Here is an 18,102-nt window from a genome sequence, read left to right as displayed (position 1 = left end):
TCTTCAATATTTCGTCATTACAGATATGTAGCATAATCAAATAACTCATATAGCAACAGCTTATTGATCATAAACATACCGCAACAGCATAAAACACATAATCATCGTAATAATTACATCATAACACCTCAGTCAACTCTCAAAATCGTCGTAGCTTCCTCCAATAATTTCAAAACCTAAAAAAAATTCTCTGCTCATGTCAGTAGTGTCATTTACCTCAAACGTACTTTAAAAATCATGCTCCCTTACCAAATACATCATTCAAAGCTCTCATAGTATCACAATGGTTCCGGAAAAATATGAGCATTTCACAAAGTACAGACAAAATACAATTTCATAAGTGTGAAGTTATCCAACTGTGTAATTACGTAAACATCTGTCACTGATGTAGTAAAAAAAGTTTCTTTCTCTGTTAAATGATCAGATAGCTGTGTAATTTATGTGTTAGAGGAATATGGTACCGATGTGTAAAATTGTGTAAGCAAATACCACATTAGCTAGGGCTCCTTGCGCTTGCCATACACATGGTAAACAAAGTAGGCGTGTACCCCCCTCAGGATTAATGTAATTATACCCTCAGGTGTTACAGATTACAGCAATGGAATGAAATATATCACGGAAAACCCTTGTATCATTGTAATTCAAAAATCTGTAAAAATAAATGTTTTAAGTACAAAATTAATCACTCAAATACATGTACTGTAGCGCTAAACTGTGCGTCTTGTTGTAAGATAATCTCTGTGGAAGTGTCGTAGTTATCGTCCTCTGTAAGCAAAGTTCTGCTGAAGTCAATGTGCTTACCTCATGATAAGCAAAAGTGAAATGTTTGCGTACAAATATCTTAGTTATTACGCTTATTGGCGTGATGAAGAAAGTACTGTACAATAATGTGTTGTTGTTCCACGAAAAAGGCTGTTTCATTGTTGCTATACCACAAAAGTTACTACTAAAACATGTTTTACTTTCCAGAATAATACAGAAAAACTGTGCAGACATAAAACAGAAACACTGCAAAAGCAACATTGTAAATTGTCACTCACTAGTAGCGTCGTGATAAAATCATGTAGCTGTCACATAAACTAACCACTGTGTCATCTGGTATATCACTGAAAGTACTTTAAATCCAGAATTTATTTTCAAGTAAACCAAAATGTTGCATTAAAATCTCATTAGCAGTACCAGTATATGTTCTAAGTATGTCCGGCTTATAGTCGTTATGTAATAGTGCAACTAACAAGCAAGAATGTACAAATAACAACACTGTGTCGTCTGTTCACTATAACAATGCATTCTTAATTTCTGTTGAAATAAGTTCTCTTGGTTCTTGACTGGATATTTAACTTCAAACATTGTTGTATGGTAACAGTTTCTAAGTCTTACAATGCATACTAGAAATGTGAAGTGAAAAGTTTTATGGCAAAGACAAAGTTTAAAAAGCAGATTATCTTTCAATAAACGGTTTTACATGTGAAATGTGGTGCAATCCCTTACTCTTCATAGTACTCAGATTATCAACTTGAACGCAATTATCATGCGGTATACGTCGGTAAAGAATACTGGAATTTTTCTCAAGGTTAGCGTCTATGTTAGTTTTCTCTGAGCCAGACGGCGCACGCCACTGCCTATGGTGCGAGTCATTGTCTGTCTGTTTGTTGGCGCGCGTCGTTATTGGGATTAGGAGACCTAACTTCTACAAATTCACCTTGACGAGAGGGCCCTGCCCATTTTAAATCCCGCCAGTTCTGATGCAATTCAGGTCTTTTGTTACGATCATATCGTCTGTCGTCATGTCGGTAGATTCGATAGTTTCTTTCTTTTCGGTCATGTGGTGGAGAATTTCTCCCGGAATCGTAACTGCGCACTGAACTGTTGCATCTGAAGTTATTCTGTCTCCCTTGATAATAATCGTTTTGGTACCCATATTGTCTGTTTCTGTGGTAATCTCTGTCATAGTCATTACCACGGAGAGGTGATCTTTCCCTGTAATTATTACTACTCTGCCAAAGGTTGTCATACGGGTGGTGTCTGTTTTGGTCACGATTTGTGTTGTGAGAATAGCCTTGTCGTGTCCAGTTATCATCGCGGAATTGTGACGGATGTGACCTGTAATTGTTGTGTTCCTGTTTCCGCATTCCGCGATTGTCAGTGTCAATTTCCAATTCTTGTAACAGTCCCTGAAAAGCTTCAATGTCGTCTTTGCAACGTCCTGCCAAAATAATGTATCGTAAATGTTCTGGCAATTTCATTAAGCAAATGTGGATGAGTTCTGAGGGGCTGTATGGGTTTGACAGGTACTGATTCTTGTGCAACATGTCTTCAAAATATTTGACAAGACTGGAGAATTCAGATTGTTCGAAATGTTTCATCATTATGATGCCATGTTTTACTCAGTCTTGTGTGGCTTGAGACCAATATGCTGAGAGGAAGGCATGGTAAAATTCTCCTTCACTGTGACGATCGTGAATGACCGATCGCATTCTTACAGCTGGTTCATTCTCTAAATAGCCACACATAAATTCTAATCTGTGTTCTAACGACCAGTTGGGAGGAAAACAATGAGAGAATTGATGGAGCCATGCTTGTGGATGAATGTCGTTGCCAGAATTCTTAAACGTTTTGAATTTACGTGTAGTAATGAACAGCTTATAGTCAAAATCATCATGTCGGCGAGTCGCATATCGGTCATTGTCACGTCGTTTCGGCGGTTCCATTTCAAAATTCGGTGCACCTTGCCAATTTCTTTCATAATTTCCGAAATGCGATGTGTTATTATTTTGTGGCTTTTCCGTATTTCTATGTCCCTCTTCCCGTATTGGGGCGCGAATGTCCTCTGAAATACGTAATTCTCGTATTACCTGTGTCAGCTGATCTTGTACTTCGCGGATTTCTCTTTGGTGTTGCGTATTAATTTGATTCTGATTTTGTTTGAATTTCCTAATTTGTTCGCACTCTTCTGTGTCATTAAAGACTAACGGTTTTGTGTCATTCAGATTATCATCTACCTTCGTAGATAAATTATTTAGCTGATCCGAAAGTTCAACTACTTTATCTGATAATGAACTAATTTCCTCCATGTGTCTTTCTGAACCAATTTTCAGAATATCTACTGTGTCCTTCAAGTTTTCCTGAGTTTTTGCAAGTTGTGTAACCGAATCGGTAGATGCAACTGAGTCAATTTTAGCTTGCAAGGTCTCATGATTTTCATGAACAATAATTTGCAGTTCTTTTATGGCTGTTTCGTGATTCTGTAATGCATTTTCATGCCGCGAAAAAATAGGTTGAAAATGCTCACAAATTTGTGTTTTTACGTCGTTACAGACTTTTTGACATTTCGATTCGATTTTATGTAACTCAGTAGTCAAATCTTCACGTGTTTGTTCAAGCGTGGTGTGAAGATTTTGTTCCATTGCGTCTATCTGTTGCTGTGTTTGTTTCTGGTGTTGTTTCATTGTGTCTAACTTTTGTAGCTTTTGCTGTGTTTGACTCTGATTTTGTTCCATTGTGTCTAACTATTGCTGTGTTTGCCTCTGATTTTGTTTCATTTGCTGCATTAATTGCAGTAATAATGTATTAGTGTCTGGAATCTATTCCTCTATGCATTTCGGCAGTGCATTTGCACCGGCAGCATTCACATTTTGACAAGCAGAAAACGTGTTTTGACTTATTTGAGAAAACGGTGAGGCCCCAAAACCTGAATCTACAGTATTTGCAAGACTGTGTCCTGTCATTTCGAGTTCCTGAGGCGAGCTGTTGCCGACCGATCGATCGATAATGCTTCCCTGTTCACTACCTGTTTCACTGCCTACGCCATTGTTTGCCGCCCACTTCTTTTCCCTATGCACAATTACCGAATTACTACTTTGAACATTAGTTAATTCATTACACGGTGGCGCTAACACACTGCTTTCGTCTTCACTGTCATTTCTCAGTTTACTTTGGAGCCTAGTATTACGTTTTTCACACGCCATAATTGTCACAATATTTCACACGATAACACAGAAAAGCACATTTTAAGAGCAAAATAAAATAACATAGCAATGGAAATAACGTCTACTTAATTGCAAGCGCAGCTGTGAAATACTTGGTGCAAATCTACATGCATGCCAAAACTGTTTTACTGTACAAGAATGAAAAACTACAACTACAAAGGGAATTCTCTCTACAATTACGCGCTAGCAATAAACAAAGGCTGCACTAATTGCACAAACTACAAGAAGAAATCAGAAGATTCCAGTGAGGTATCCTCGGCTAAGGGTCGACATATGATTCGTCCCCTTAGAAAAATTATACAGGACTGTGCTTAACCTGACACACAATATTTTTAGCGCAACGCAATCTGACTTTCAGAATTCCCTACAAAAGAATGGCCCCGACTAACATTGACCTATGCCTTTCACAAATCACTTACCTCACAAAAATCTTCGTTACTGGAACTACTGCAATACAGCGAGCGCCACTACTGCCAGCTAAATAAAAGATTCAAACTACGGAAGGCACTAACTACTCATAGGCATAGTTAGCAAATGAAAGATTTTAATAGAGAACAAACAATGTATTTACCTTAATAATGTTGAAAACTCATAATATACGTAGCAGTTCATGACATCCAGTTTTAAAAATTTCAAAACTGCGCCATCTCTCTCCCCACATCCACCACTGCTGGCGGCTCACGTCCAACTGCGCAATGCTACACGCTGTTCACATCCAGCTGCCGCTGCCCAACACTACAATGGCGAGTATTACAACAATGCAAAGCAGCCACAGACTGCACACAGCACAGCCAGTGATTTTCATACAGAGGTGGCGTTACCAATAAAAAAACCTAAACAGCCTACTTACATCACTAATCCATCATTTGAAACGCAAAAGGAAGCTGAAATGTAAATTACATTATATTTTTTAATCTATTTAAATGGACAATCACGTTTCGCACTCAGCTGTTCAGAGTGATCACATTTATTGTTGGATGTGTAAAAAATTTAGTGAAACACGTAATCCTCACAGAGTAACAACTAAAAATGGCAGACAGAGGATTGAAAGTATTTAAATAGTAGTTTGTAGGGGAATGTGGCGGCAGCTGAAGCAGTCTTTCTGGCTGTGCCAGTCTTCAGACTGCATCTGCTTCAGCAGGCGGTGAAGGGGTGAACAAATCGATCCATCAAGAAACCATTAATGAGTTACATAAACTGATGAGAAAAAATTTTAAATGACGAAATGTAATTTATTTCGGTATTGATGATCTATGCAAGCCAATCTTGTCGAAATGGACTCTGGACCGTTGAAATTAATTTCGAAAATAAATCGAGGATACAAGTATTTATTATCTGTTACCGACATCTTTTCTAAATTTGGTGGGCCTATCCCAGTTAAAGATAAAACAGCTAAGAATGTAGTTGATGCATTTGATACAATATTCATCGCCCAACGTCTTACAGACAGATAATGGCAAAGAATTGTACAATAAAGAGTTTCATGAGCACATAAAAAATATAGCATTAATCATTATTCAACTTTTACAGAATTAAAAGCATCTGTTGTTGAACGATTTAACAGAACATGAAAATGAAGTATGTGGAAGAAATTTGCTGTTCAAGGAAATTATAAATGGGTCGATCTAGTTTTGAAATTAGTTGATGAATGCACAGTTCATCGAACTATAAAAATGAAGATTATAGAGAGACCCACAAGACAGGAATCATTGTGCCTAGTGATAAGGCTAAATTTGAAAAAGGAGATAAAGTGAGGATCGTTGAACTTAAAGGGCTTTTTGAAAAAGGATATACTACCAACTGGCCAACAGAAACTTTCGAAATTGAGGATGTTATTCATTCCAATCCAACCATGTATAAACTTAAAGACGTCGAAGGTAATGTTTATGAGCAAGAGCAGCAGAATACGAAATATACAGATGTGTATCTTGTGGAAAAGTTTTGAGAAAGAAAAGACTTAGGTTTGTGTTAAATAGCTGGCCTTCGATAATTCACACAACAGTAATGTGAATGAAGATATAGTAATACTTGGTGATTGACTGATACTTAATTCAGTATATATTTTTGATTTCATGATTAAAGAATTGAGATCGGCCTAATTGATAAAAACAGTATTTGGCTGTATGTTTGAAGGGGTGAACAAATCGTTCACCCCTAGTTTTCCAAATATTTTTTGCAAATCTACTACAAATTTTTCTATATAAAGTACCAAACAGTATGAATGAGGACACTGGCACTTTCATTCTTTCTATCTGTAGGCTATCCTGATGATGAAGAAGATATAATCTCTACATTCATAAATCAATTAACTGTTGAAAGTGTTAATTATTTATACAATCTCAATGGAGATGAAATTTGTGTTGTTAACGAATATTTTAGAAAACAATTGTGAGTTATTGTTTTCAGCCATCAAATAACTAACCGCTGGATTGACATCTGTAAAAGTTGGGGAATAATAAGATTCCTGTGAAATTCCTGTTTCTGCATTTGCTTCAGCCGGGATTCAAAAAATGAAAGAAACACGAAATTCTTTATATCTACAGTAGATCCGCTAGAATTCTTTCTTTTTCTTGAAAAAGCGGGGGCTAAAAAACTATTCTCTGTAATTCTATATAGAAAGTTAAATTTTTGTGAGGGGGATAAACAGATGTGGTTCAGAGCATTACAGTAGCAAACATTGCCATACCGACTTTTATTAGTTTAAGACATGCAGAGAGGGAATAATCCCGTCTGGAATTCCATGAAAAATTGACAATCTGAAAAATCGACCATTATAAAAGTTGGTGACTGGGTGAATCACCCAGTATATGTTTTTCAAGATTAGAGACTGGCCTCATTGATAAAAATAGTATGCAGTTGTGTATTTAAATGGAGGAACGAATCTTCAGACTGCGTCTGTGTTTGGGCACTGGATTTCGAGGAATAATTAGATTCCTGGTAAATCTTTACCACCTGGAATTCCATAACCTCTTTTATATTGTGTTAACTTTTCTGGCAGGAATTCTTTCCTGTCTGGAATTCCATAAAGAACTAAAATACAACAGCATGAACTGTCTAAATTTCGTCATAAATATTTTTTCACTCCTCATTTACTTTATCAACAATATCATTGGATTGGTCACATAATTTCTCAACAAAGTAAGATAGACTGTTGAAGAGCATATTGTATATTTCTTTTCTTTTGTCTACTCTGTCTACACCAAAATAAATATTAAGCATTTGCTCTATTAATTATAATCAGTACATTTATATCTTCTGACATAACATATTTTATCGTCTTTAGGTCTTCTGCTACTACAGCTTGATAATCTTTTTCGGAGATGATTTTCAGGTAATATGGCACTGACTTAAAATTAATTTTTATTGGCATACTGTTCTGATATTGCAGTGCATATAATTTGTTCTTTATTCATCTCTACTACATCAGATATTACATCTTTTAATTGGAAATATTCTTGATCTTATGTTTGTATTTCTATTGCCGGTTGTTCAATAATTTTTTGAGATTTCTCTTTTGTTGTGTATTTTAAGTAATCTACAAAGATTTTCTCGATGGTCAAGTAGTACTTTCTCACTTGTTTGCACTGTTTTGTGTTGAACATTATCACAGATTCTTTAAAATTAATGGCAATTAAAGGAATCCATTTCTTTTGGGCTAAGTTACTTGGCCTTAAGATTTTTTTCTCATTTTGGATGTATTCGTATTCTAAGGCGAGAGGATCATTGTGTTGAATTTCTATGAAAGGAATGTAATTTTCTTTAAGAAATTGGACATAATGTCTTTTATTTCTCGGCAAAATTCCCAGCGTCAAATATTTGATGGCAGGAATTCCGTACAAAAACGCTACAATATCGTTAGTGATCAAAACGTTTTTCTCTTTGAATAATGGATCACAAATGTCGCCAAACCAAGACCGCGCATTTAATTCACATTTTCTGTCTTCAATTAATTCTAAGATATTCAGCATAGATGATTCGACCTCCATTTATATAGAATGAAAATACTTTAGTGAAATGAAATTTGTTTCCCAGCGGTCAGCGTTATGGTCACTGAAATGCTGTTAATTATTAAGGGACCTGGAATTCCATCTGTAATTTCCTTAAGAGTGTGTTATTATACATCACAAATTTTCATGAAATGTGTATGTGAAATAAAAAATACATAGTAGGAATGCTAGTGACAATGAAAAAATTAAGAGTGTAAATATTTTATCTACACAACTATCTAGTGCACAGCAACAAGAAAGTGGATTCATTTATGCATGAAACTTTTTATTAATAAATGGAAGAGTTGAAGAAGTGTAAGGAATGCGAAGTGGAGAAGTCAATTGATACTTTCATTTACACAAATACTCAGAGGATAAGATTTCATATATTTGTGAAAAATGTGGTAGAATCTGTGATAGAAATATATATAATAATAAAAAAGAGCGCTTTAAACAGAATATATCTAATCATGAGAATTTTTTAAAACAAATTTCTAGTGAAGAGTGTACTAAAATGTTGCAAAAGTAACTGATGCAATCGCTGCTGAAAGAGATGAAACTGATGCTTATTCTAAAAAAATGTATTGTTTGTCAAGAAATTAAAGATTTTGATAGTTTTTCTCGAATCACACATCTAGAGACAAGCTCGCAAGTAAATGCAAGTTTTTCAAGTAAAAGATAATCGAAAAAAGAAAATAGTGTGTTGTGGCAAAGAAATAGTTAAAAGTGGTCTCAAAAGACATTTATGGTCAAACAAGCACAAGAAATTAACTGAAGCTTAATTTTCTGAAGGCTTGGTCTTACTTAAATTTATGCATCTGTTGACGAAGTTTACAGTTGCCCAACTTCGCGATTATCGCAGAAGGAATAATTTACCAGTTTGTAGTGGAATTAAAAAAGCTGATTTAATTAACTTAATCGTTTCAAATAATCTGCCTTCTCCTACAAGAACTGTCGCTGATTTGATAGTAAAGGAACTCAAAGCTCTAGCTAAAAATTTTGACATTAGAGGAAGCAGTAGATTAAAGAAATCAGAGTTAATTAATGCCATTGGATTACAAGAGTTTACATATCATCCAGAAGTATTCCAAGCAGCAAGATCGAAACCACAACATGGACCCACTAGAAATTATTTCTACAGATTTGATGATGACTTTTTTTGAAAAGCCTCATCCACCAAGTGAGGGAAAATTATTGAGACTAGATCAAATTTACCCTTTCAGTAGCAAAATATTTGTGCAAGAAAAAAAGACTGAGCCATCTAAAAAGCATTTATGTGAGATTGAAGAAATTAGATGTTGACTACAAAATTGTCTTTAATGATGGTAGTATTGGCAACCTTGATACCATTAGTGAGAAAACAGATTGTATAACGAAAGCGCACATTTCCATGGTAAAAGTAGCTATAAAGATAACTAATTTTAGAAAAGGGGATAAGTTGAATTTAACAATCAACAACCCAAAAATGTTTTCTCCAATTTCCACAGGATATAAAGCATCAAATAATACTCGACAGTCTGCTCAAGTTTTGTACAATAAAATGAGAGATATCTTAACATCTAATGAGACTATTGATACAGCAGATGCCTCGTGATTCATAGAGATGGTAAGGATAAAAAAATATAGCTGAAGACAAAAAGACTAAAAGATGTATCACAAGGATTAATAACATTTTTGGAAGAGAGCTAAGTACAGGCGAAATTAAGAAAATCAGCGAAGGAGATAAATAGAAATTGCAAAGAGAGCTAACTGACATATTATGTGAACAGTTGGCTAAATACAATGAAGAAGGATTTACTCTGGATGACATTAAAAATATTGAAGAATTATTAAATATCCCAATAAATATAGTATGTGCTGAAAATTTCAATTTGGTAATCTATAGTGGCACTGAGAAAGAAATCAACATATGTCTGTATAAAGATCACAACCATTTCGATGTAATTAACAGTATGACAGCGTCGTTAGGATCAGTGTATTTCTGTGACAAATGTAATAAGCCATATAACATCAAGGATGCTCACAGATGTAAAGTAGAGAGAAAATGCGCATATTATGCTAAAGTCCAGAACATCAAAGTGAACAAAATGAGATTTATTATGAGAAATGCAACAGATACTGTTATAATGACGAATGCTTGAACAATCACCTAGAAGTTTGTGTTACAGCTTTCAATTTTGAAACATGCAAAAAGATTTGTTTTAGATTTAAAGAACATAAATGTGGCTTTGAACTTCGCAGAAACTGTAAATAAGTAGTAATAATTACAAGTCATAAATGTTATATGGTCTACAACTTTACTTCTGACGATTTTTCTCGATGTTCGTGACTTCATTGTGAAAAACTTACAAAAACTTTACGATTCGAAGTGTTGGCAGTCGCTGACCACTGCTTTCTCCTAGCTTTATGGCACCATACGAATCCCACAGTGTAGAGACTGGGCATCTTTTGAGGAGAGCTATGAATCGATCCAATTTTGCACTTGTTCATACGACTGCAAGTGCTAGTCAGCTAGGTCGTGTGCCATAGATCGAGAACGGTGGTAATCAGAGGGAAGAATATTCGGAGAATACAGCAGGTGGGGTAGAACTTCCCATTTCAACGTTTCCAAGTATGTTTTGACTGGATTTTCGACTTATGGTCGTGCACTGTCATGCCGCAAAAACATCCTTTCATGTTTATCGCTGTATTGGGGCCGTTTTTCTTTCAGTGCTCTGCTGAAACACATCAATTGCTTTCGATAATGATCTCCTGTGATTGTTCCCATTGGTTCAGTAGCACCGAAAGCTTTATCTCTTTCTCAACCATACCGGTCTTCAACCTCAAAATCACCTTTCTTGAAGCATGGAAACCATTTTCTGCAAAGTTCTGTCACTAACAGGCGTCTCATCATCGTCCTTGCCCGGCTTTTATGAGTCTCAGCCGCAGATTTCTTCATATCAAATCAGAAAATTAAAACCTCCCGCAGAGGACTAGAATTGGGCTTGTAAGTTGACATATTCAGCTCAGAATAACTTTAAGATGCAATTAAAAAATCGACTAATATATTGATGGCGTTATGTTCTCAAATGTCTAAGGTTACTGTATGACACTTACAACCTACAACTTGCACCACTACTTTCCATTAATGCTGTCTACTGCAAAACAGCGAATAGATCTAATATACATCTATTATAGATCTAATATATGCAACCTGTATTGCAAAAAGGTGGTACCTGTGAAAGAGAATTTGGTGAGGATTTTATAGTCCAAGGTTGTCCAAATTCTAATAAGGATGGTTGTTATACTAATGGGGAATTCAAAAATTTTTATGTTTACCAGTGCTTTGAATGCAATAAAATAATTACAGGTAAAGGTTTTAAATGTTGCAAAGGTGGATTCCCTATTAGAGTGAATTGTACTTATACAGAGAGGTATATGTGATTTGATAATGAAGCAACTCAAGAAACTGGAACAACATTCCAAATCTCATAACTGTTCAAAATTCTGAAAGTTAAACTGCTTATAAATTTAAGACAAATGATGAATTCTGTCGTTGGATGATATCGGAAAGAAACAGTTATCACACATTTGTAGTTCACTATGCAGAAGGTTACAATTTCCAATTCATTTTGAAGTACTGTGTTGAAAATACAATAAAGCCATACACCATCTACACAGGAACTAAACTGATGTTATTGGATATCAAACAGCTGAGCTATAGATAGGATTAATTTTATTTAAGGACTACTCAGTAGCTTTCCAAAAACTTTTGATTTGAAAGAATTGAAGAAAAGCTGATTCCCACATTTGTTCAATGCAAGAGAAAATGAAAATTATATTGGCCTGATTCTTGACACTGAATATTACTGTGTTGACACTATCAGGCCAAAAGGCAGAGAAGCATCTCTCAAATGGCACAGCTCAAGAGTTAAAGAAAATTATGTGTTCAATATGAAGAAAGAAATTAACGATTACTGTAATTCTGATGTCGATATATTAAGAAGAGGCTGTTTGGAACTAAGAAAACAGTTTCTAGACGTTGCCAACATTGATCCATTCTGTTATTTAGCCATCGCTGGAGTTTGCATGGCTATTTACAGATCTAAATATTTAGCGAAAGATACGATTGCTGTATTGGATAAAGAACATAAAGAGAATTGTAGTAAAGAGTCTATAACTTGATTAAACAGATATAAAATTCAACATGCTCTTGATGGTGGAGAAGTAAGAATAACTGGTGCAAACGTAGATGGATTTGATAAAGAAGCTAATACTGTTTATCAATATCATGGCTGCTACTGGCATGGATGTAAAAAAATGTTTCAAAAGTGAGACGATTAACAATAAAAATAAGGAGACAATGGATGACCTTTATGAAAAGACTTTGAGAAGAAGTGCAGAAATACCAAATGCTGGATACTGTCTGGTAGAGATGTGGGAATGTGATTGACAGAACTCAGCAGATTATAAAAAGCTTAAGAAATTAAAGGAGTTACCTAAAATTGTCAAACCATTCAATCCAAGAGATGCTTTTTATGGTGGTCAAACAAATGCAGTAAAATTAAGATCTAAAGCAGATGGTATTAGCACAAAAATAAGATATATTGATGGATGTAGTCTTTATCCTACTGTGCTTTTTCATGACTTTTATCCTGAACAACATCCTAGAAAACTATATAGACCAAGATATTATTCTAAAATTTAGTATGGCTTAATAAAATGTAATTTATTGGCTCCAGAGGATTGTATTACCCTGTTTTGCCTGTACATATACGAATCAATAAAAATGAAAAACTGTTGTTTCTATTGTGTATGAAATGTGCTCAAGAAAAAATAGATAAATGCAATCACAATGATGATGAAAGAAATTTTATTGGAATTTGGACGACTGCTAAAGTGAAGAAATCTGTAGAAAAGGGATTTGAAGTTTTAAATGTGCATAAGTTTGTGATTTTCAAAATAAAAGCAATAGGCTGTTTAAAAATTATGTGAGAGATTTTTGGAAGATAAAATTAGAGACCAGTGTACGTAATTTTGAGAATGATGAAGAATATATCTAAACAGTTAAAGAGAATATGGATATTGACTTAGATCCTGACAGGATAAAGGAAAATCCAGGAAAACGAGCTGTTGCTAAGATATGTCTTAATTCATTATGGAAGAAATTTGGGCAAATGTAAAATATGAGTCGAACAGAATATGTAACAAATTTACAGCATTCTTATGAGATACTGCTGGATGACCGATTAGATAATAAAGGTATCAATTTTATTACAGAGCATATGATTCAGATGAGATATAATTTCAAGGATTATTATGTGTAAAATAATACAACTACAAATATTTTCATAGCTGCATTTAGTACATCAAATGCAAGACTTAGATCATGTGATATGTTAGATAAACTAGCAGAATCTGGTATATATTTTGATACCGATTCTGTAGTATATATCGATGACAGTGAAAATACTATGGAAACAGGCTGTATGTTAGGCGAATGGACTAATGAATTGGGAAATAACTGTATTACGGATTGGGCTTCAACTGGACCGAGAAGCTACTATTATGAGAAAAACGATAAAAAACAGAGATGAAAGTAAAGGGATTCACTCTAAATTACAAGAATATTCAAAAGTCGAATGGAAAATAGAGTATAAGGCTAATAGACAGTGTAGTGAAAGAAAAGATAGAGCTAGAAGACAATCAGATACCTAGAGATGTTGATACTAAAAATCTGGTCAACAAAAAGGTTAAAAAAGAATTCTCATTTCGGTATTTTATGTTATTAAATTTTTAATCTATATAAATAGCGGTTCTAATGTAGAAGTTAAACAATTCAAGCAATTCTAATTTGTTATAAAGATTAGTGAGCTTGAAGTGAATGAGTGGTATTACTTTAGTGATTGTGAACGTTTAAAAACTAGATATGGCGAGAAAATTTCTATCGAGCTCCATAATAAATTTAAAGTTATATTGCGAGAAAAGTGTAATAAAATAATAACTGACTGGGACTTTCAATTTTTTAAAGACGGTGACATTAAACTAAAATATAAATGAATGCAGAAAACTAAAAGTAATGAGAACGAATTTCACGATCTGGAATTCGTTGTGTGGTTTTGAAGTAGCTTTTCAGAGGGCTTTTCAGGACTCATCGTGTCTTTTTTGAATTTTCATTTGGAAGTGCACTGGGTTTGCTCGCAGACAATCTTCCATCGGAAGATTGTCTGCGACTGCACTCAACATACCCACTTACTACTTCAGGAGGTGGGTAAAACGATCCAGTTAATAGTTTAGTCAGACTATCAAGTGTAGCTTCTACCTACACTATTTTGCAGGAACTATCTACTTCAGTTCCACTACAAGGCAAACTACTTTTGACAGCAATAAATACTCCATGACCAATTGTAGTTAATATATCCTTTCTGTAGACTGCTAGATTGTTTGAAAAAGTTTCTGCTATACGTATTTCCGGCTTTAGTCAGATTTCTGTAACTATAACTATTTGAGCTTCAGTGCTTTCTATTAAGGCTTGGGTTCTGGTTCCCAACACAGCTACGATAATTTACAACTACAATACCGATCGTTTCTACAACTAACTTACTGTGTTTTATCTGCCCCCTTTTAGATGGACACCCTTTCGGTGGTTCCCTGAGACCCTCTAACCTAAAAAACCACCCAGTCCCACACAGACCCACTACCCATGTAACAACTTCGTGTGTGTAGTAGACTCCTGACCTATTAAGTGGAACCTGGAAACCCACCACCTGATGGCGCAAGTCAAGGAATCTGCAGCCTACACGGTCACAGAACCGCCTGAGCCTCTGATTCAGACCCTTCACTCAGCTCTGCACCAAAGGACCACAGTCGGTTCCATCGACAATACTGCAGATAGTGAGCTCAGCCTTAATCTCTCAAGCAAGGCTGGCAGTCCTTACTAATTCCGCTAGCCGCCCGAAACCAGAGAGTATCTCCTCCAATCAAAAGCGACATACATCATTGGTACCGACGTGAGCCACCACCTGCAGTTGGCTGCACCCTGTACTCATGGCATCCGGAAGCAGCCTTTCCACATCCAGAATGACTCCCTCTGGTATGCACATTGAGTGCACACTGTCTTCCTTCCTCTCCTTGGCAGCCATGTTCCTAAAGCGTACCATAAAATTAAGTAAATGGAGACAGCTGTAGAATAATTACTGAATAAGTGTAACCTCCATTAGATCACATCGATTGGTCGTAGTTTGAACAATGATGTCTTTCTACTTCTACTGAAAAGTACTCATGAACTGCCACACAGTACAAATGAAGACCTCTTCAACAGGTGAAAAGAAATGTGACACAATATGCTACTTTAAAGGAGCTCTTAACAGTTGTGGGCATTATTTGAATTTTGTAGAAGTAAGCTTTTGTCGAGTATGTTTTCTTGTGCAACTGCGTTATTCGATAAATATCCACTTGAGATTTATAAATATGTGCATTGCAAGTGACATAGAAACTGAGAGGGTGACTTTTTCACTCCATAGACAGACGTTTCCGAGACGGGGCTCTCACCGCTGATATCTTTTTCAGTTGGATGGTGTACGCATATAGTCTAGTAGTTTCATCATTCAGTCGATCAGTAAGTTCATCTCACTGCATTATGGCTTACTAGTGTTGCCCAGTGTTTGTTCACTTGTAATGTTCCCTTCCCTGCGAGCAACACATTGTTCATAAGCACTAAAATCTCGAATATTCTGGTCACAAAATACAAATTTAATTTTCCATTTTTCATCTTACAAGCAAGTTCTACACTTCAACTAATTTTTCAAAGACCTTGTCATTATGAAGATATTTCTTCATTTTTTACATATTTGTGCTTAACATCCGTTTACAATACAAGAATTCATTCTATTAATGCTGGCGAGAACGAACGAACAATGCATATGCCTTGAGGGAAACCGCAAGACTGCATCAGTACATGTTGCAAACAAATTCATGGTTCATCTGCTTAGCTCCATTATAGCGTCACTTGATGTTGTTAACTAGTACCTGTTATGGGACCTGAAATGAACATATCGATATTGTACCAAATGGAACGTTTATTTCTGAAATATCATGTCCTGATTTTTTGAATTCGTTTTTGAAACTAAAAGAAAATATTAAAGTGCAAACGCCAATTGTTTCAACAAATGCTAAAATATTTCGTAAGTACTAGCATCCACTCACCTTCAAGAACCTCTGAATCCTGCCATCCACTGTAATAGCTCTAAGATGGTTATCCAACAGTTCTCTTAAACAATGTGAAGGACAATTTAAAATCAGAGATGGTGGCATAGTCTATATTAAACTAAGGGAAAGCCCAAATCCACAGTAGCTGTTTATTGTGTTTTCACTGTATGACGACCGTTTTCATACCATGAAGGTGTACCTTCAGGTCATATCTGCATATAGAATGAAACTACGTAAGTAAAAGCGCTAATAGCAAACATAACCTACCGAACAAGGTACACAGTAAAGAGATGTACTCACAAAACTAATAGTTCATGTGCCACAGTGTGCAAGTGCACATAAAAACATGTCACTCATCAGTAAAACCTTGGATGAAACAGCAGATGGGCATCCGACCCAAACCATGGAAGATCAGTAATACACTCCAAAGCACAGTCAAAAGACGAACCCGGTCAGCACATGACGATCTTCATATGATAGGATGAAACCTATGAGCACAAAACATTGCAGAATGAACTTAATGTAAATTAAAACACAGCTCGCAGTGTCGGTAGAGCATAAAAGGGGAGAAATCTACCATCGTCAAAATCTGTGGGGGGAAACAAAGAATTAAAAGACAGGCAATCCTTGGGAGTCGTCAACTGCACGTACGTTTAATGTCCAACGTAGCCAACCTTGTTCCTGCTAAAACATTCAAACCTAAAAGCACAGAAACTACGTGGGTACTATTACATAACGATAAATCAGTATGGTGAACATAATATTTGTTTAAATACTCTACAGTCAACTTCCCTGAGTGGTAGCCTACTCAATTCCTAGTGTTCACTGTGGGACGTGCCAGGAAGTTATCCTTATGGACCTTTATAGTAGCATTGAGCCACGGTACCTCCAGTTTCATAGGTATCAACGACTTTCATTGATAGGGACTTGTAAAAATAGATTTGTAATTCAGATGTTTCTTTAGATGTGTGACATATTTCTCTGTCAGATCGTATCTACAACGCTTGAGGTTGTTGCCATCGTAGAAATCATGGACTTTAGCCACATATTTTCTTCCCTTGATAACAACAACAGCCTTCCCCTTATGAGAGCTGAGAATAGCACAATCAAACTCATCAACTTTCTTACCTATATTCTGAAGCACTACGTTTTCACCATCCGATGGTGATTTAGTACCCAGTCTCGTATTCTGGCTACCTTGGCCCTTGATGACTTTACTAATATCGATGATCACCTTGGTACGCTGAGCCATGGTAAGCGAACCACTATTTAACGCAGAATTAGAATGAGCAACAGAGAAATCCAAATGTTCTTGAGATGGTCGCTGACAAGTATTATAAGTTAGACTTTTAACTAGAAGATGCTCCTCTACACTGTTAAAATCAAGTTAACTATACTCAGAGTAAACTGAAAGGCAGGGCTAGGAGATGGGGGAAGACGACGTCTGACAGAGTGTGATAATAGGTAACCTACTTTCTTAGCATGGTTGTGATGCAAACATTACCCTCAACGTATTGATGCACTCATTTATATGTTTGTTTACTGAATCAAAAGCCAATGGACATACATAACCAGTTAAATCAAAATAAGCCATGTATAAGGCTTTGTTAATCCTGGCCATCATCTCAAACTAACTACAAACTTACTCCTGTAAGCAGAACATCATAATGTGTCTGCTTGCTTTTTGGGGAAAAAGAGCTCAAAAATTAACAGTACTTCTTATATACTTAGAAAGGACACATTTAGTGAGGCAAGTCTTATTCAACTAAATATTCATGAAAATTCTAAGCGTAGCTTTTCCAAGAGTTAAAAATTTATAAAATGTTCTTTTAGCCATGTTAGGCAGTGTACTACAAATAACCTTATAGTTTGAGCAACAACAGGCAGAAAACTGAAACATAATGTAAAGGACAATCAAACAATTTAAAATTAGAGATGGA

This window comes from Schistocerca piceifrons, chromosome 11 (genome assembly GCF_021461385.2).
Source record: "Schistocerca piceifrons isolate TAMUIC-IGC-003096 chromosome 11, iqSchPice1.1, whole genome shotgun sequence".
Lineage (NCBI taxonomy): Eukaryota > Metazoa > Arthropoda > Insecta > Orthoptera > Acrididae > Schistocerca > Schistocerca piceifrons.
The sequence above is the reverse complement of the archived record's forward strand: the minus strand, read 5'-3'. Positions refer to the sequence as shown.